Source organism: Mycetomoellerius zeteki, unplaced genomic scaffold (genome assembly GCF_001594055.1).
Source record: "Mycetomoellerius zeteki isolate Tzet28-1 unplaced genomic scaffold, Tzet1.0 scaffold571, whole genome shotgun sequence".
Classification (NCBI taxonomy): domain Eukaryota; kingdom Metazoa; phylum Arthropoda; class Insecta; order Hymenoptera; family Formicidae; genus Mycetomoellerius; species Mycetomoellerius zeteki.
The window spans coordinates 11,465-12,021 of record NW_017257579.1 but is presented as its reverse complement, the minus strand read 5'-3'; positions in this window follow the sequence as shown (position 1 = coordinate 12,021).

The window sequence follows — 557 nt, the reverse complement described above, 5'->3', positions numbered from 1 at the left end:
TGTAGCCGGACATCTATTAAATGTTTTGGTTTTACCTTGTAAGTCCGTTTCTATGAATTCGGTCGCCAGCTCATTTTACCTTTGTAACGAGCAAGGTCTAATAGGAAGTCTCGGGCTGCCGTGCGCCTTGTTGCTTTTCCTTAGATGCCCTTCCTTCCTTCGTAATGGTGTAGCCTGGATGTAGTCCTTGCCTCTTGTTGGGAATCCCTCTTTCGTTTTTAGGCAGCTTTAGGACCGGCTGCACCCTCATCAGACTTCGTTGTATCAGTTTATATCTTTGTTTCACACCGCTCGTTTATGTTATTTAAATCTCGTTTACTATTTGTACGTTTAACGGTGGATGGGTGAATGTATTATGACTCGAGTTATATAAAAAATTAAAATGTTTATTTCACAAATTCAACAAATCAGTCTCTCGGTCGCATTCACTCTTACAATATTTATCTCCCGTTCTTCCTTCTCAAACAGGGCTTGAGATCTACCCTTTCTCGGTTTACGCGCTTTATTCCAACAATGGCGTCCGTTGCTACGCAACTCTTTTCGGCGCCTTCTCTATT